The following is a 3,236-nucleotide window of genomic DNA, read 5'->3' as shown; positions in this document are numbered from 1 at the left end:
TTGACTCTGTCGCAGCAACACTTAAAGGTGCAGTTCGTTCAACTTTTAAGATTTTCTTCGTCTCACCTTTATGAGCGTTATTACCAAGCAAAATAATGTAAATTATACAGACATTAAAAAAATTAAGAAGAAATAACCCACACAATGTTCTAGCGTCCCACTGCAATAGTCAAAGAGCACTTTAAGAGACATCTGCTAGTCTCTTAAAGTGCTACAGCATGACAAAAATACTAAGAACACAACTTGCACTATATATTCATTTACTCAGCCTTACTATAGTTTAGACTGGCTAGTAGTTTATTATCTTTTATTTTAAAAAACGTTACAGTGAAATATGTTAACACCAAATTCAGTTCGGTTTGGATTTATTCATACGGTGCATTTTTGTATTCAAAACAACCATTGTCTCAAAAAGAGCACAGAGACAGAAACATAACACATGCTATGGGAGAGAGTAGACACAATTTAATGCCATGCAGTAGTGGCATGTAAATGCATCAGGAGTGAAAAGAGTGGACTAGAGAAGAAATGGTCTATGCATTGTAAATAAAAATTTACTTACTTTACTTTACTTACATTGTGTGAAGTGTCCCAGCAGCCTGAACCTATAAAAGAATAACTAAGACGCTTTAGACTCATCTGATCCATCCCAAACGCTAAGCTTTATCAAAAAGGAAAGTTTGAAGCCGAATCTAAAAGTAGGGAGGGTGTCTGTTTCCTGAACCCAAACTGGGAGCTAACCTGATAGCTGAAGGATTTGCCTCCAACTCTGCTTTTAGAGATTGAACTGCTCTATTGGGACAGTATGATATTATAAGGTTTATATTTTGTATTCCCGGGGGAAATAATTTTTGTCTACTTGAAACTAGTGTTAAATTTCTGACTTAACAGATGCATACAAGTGTAATTTGTAATTTTTTATTATTGGATCCCATGTTATGTACTGTGTATACTGGCAACTTACTAGAACACTTACATAAAAATAAGACCTCATTAATCATATTAATGCGAACTCTTACTTTCCCTTTTGTCAGAATAAACCAAAGGGGTTACGGTTATTGACTAGTCTGTCTAAATCCAGCTAAAGGAATTATTTATGAATTATAAACATGATGTGAATTACATGGCATTTAGAGTCACCACATTAACCTGGGTGGACGGGGAGACTTAAGTTTGGGAAGGTCTTTTCTACACATCCGTTTGTGTTAGAAAAAATAATTTGAGTGGGTTAACAACATCAGACTCGAATGTAAAAAAAAAAAATCTAAAACCAGGTCTATTCATTCTGTGAAAAAAACCCTCCACAGCTTGAACTGTACAGTGTGCATCTAAAAACAATATGAAGATCATTACTCTTCCCTTGACCTTAAAAGCATAATAAGAAAACACAATCTGGCCTCATGAGAGAAGGAAATTGATCCTGTCTGTAAACTGACCACAACACAGTCACACACAGTCAATCTGCTCTCCATATGGAAAACCTAATGTACTGTATGTATGCAGTTTGAGCAACAACAATCAAGGCTGTTTTTTCTCAGCATGGATCAAATTGGATCAAAGCTGGAATAAGACGAGACAAACAACATGACAAGTGGTGCCAACAGATGGAGAGGTGTGAGGCCAGAGCTTCAGAGGCCGAACAACTGACTGATTGACTGACTGCTTCAACAGCAACATTTAAAGACAAAGTCCACCTGGGAAAGAGAGACAGACAGACAGAAATGAATGCGCTTCTCAGTCCTAGTGGGAAATTGCCACCATCTGAACAAACAAACAAACAATCAGTTTCCTTCCTCGCTCAGCAGGACTGAAACTTCAAAACTGTCTGGATAGAGCGCAAACTTATAAAGGCATCTGCAGTGGGTTTTACATGCTGAGAGACCTTTTTTTAAGTGTTCCTTTCATCATAAAAAACCATCAAAGATCGAAATCAAATTACAGGCAGTGTGTGAATGTTAGTCATCAGAGGACGGTGGATCTGGTGAATGAATGGGGACTTTTAAAGATGAGCAGATGTAAAAGAAACAATATGGGAAAACATAGCTTTCTGGTGTTAAACATATGGCTCATGAGCTACATGTGTCCCACCCATAGGTCCAGTCTGGCCTCCTGGATGGCTTAACAAGATGTGAAAATCTCAGAGAACCTTTCACTTCACCAGAAGTTAACCTGTGTTTTAAGTGGTTAAAATGAATCACATGATTGCAGTAGCTGTACAAACAATTCATTTTATCCAAGTTTCACCATCTTCTTAGAAAAAGAAGCTTTCAGGGATTAAGAATCACTTTTCTTTTGAGCCTAGATGTGCGGAATTATTCTATTCTATTTTTCCAGTGGCTGGAAAAACAAGATCTCCCAGAGAAGAACACACAAACCACTTCATACTGGCAAAGATTGTCTTAATGGGGAATCATACAATGTTTTTATTGACCCAGCACACTTGAAATTAAATTGGTCACATATAAAATGACATTGACACCACTGATGAGTTCTCCAACCAGGCCAGCCAGTGCCGGTTCTCAAACTGCTTTGGGATTCTGTTCATCTGTGAGGTTTAACGACACAATAAGAAGTCAGTTTTGGAAAAAATGGTTGTAAAGGAAAAGTAAAAAGTGGAGAAGATGAAGCGCTGGCTCACATTTACAATAAGGATGAGTCAAAGGCCTTCAATACAGTCAACAGTTACAACAGAGTTAATAACTGTCACATAATAATCTAAAACTCACATACCGCAAGCATAGATTAAATATTTTACTTGTCAGTAATAAGTGTTGATTTATGCTTTAGTGTGACTCAAAGCGATATCTGTTCGCACTATCGCTGTCTACACATACCACACTCATGATTTAAAAACTTCCAGCGACCTTATCTCCTGTTGTGAAATAGCCCAAAAGATTATCTGATTTCTATCTTGAGCCACAAACACAAAGAAAATGCAGTTTAACTCTGAAGCGCATAAAAAGCCGCAAAACATGTGCATCAGTGGCGTGACCTTCTGCAGCGGAACGGCGTGTCCAACTGCGTTTTTTACTCACACACTATGTTCATCAAAGACACTTCAAAGGCTGCGCGGTCATATGATGACACAACATCAAAGGGGCCGGGGGTATGAGTGAACCGGCTGAGGGGGCGTGCCAGGCATACGCGCGCTCTTGGTGTGAGACCCACGCCCCGCAAGGAGCATCCGCCAACGATAATAACGATTGGCCCGCGGGAGTGAGAAGCACGGGGGCAGG

The sequence above is a fragment of the Astatotilapia calliptera genome, chromosome 6 (genome assembly GCF_900246225.1).
Source record: "Astatotilapia calliptera chromosome 6, fAstCal1.2, whole genome shotgun sequence".
Lineage (NCBI taxonomy): Eukaryota > Metazoa > Chordata > Actinopteri > Cichliformes > Cichlidae > Astatotilapia > Astatotilapia calliptera.
The sequence above is the reverse complement of the archived record's forward strand: the minus strand, read 5'-3'. Positions refer to the sequence as shown.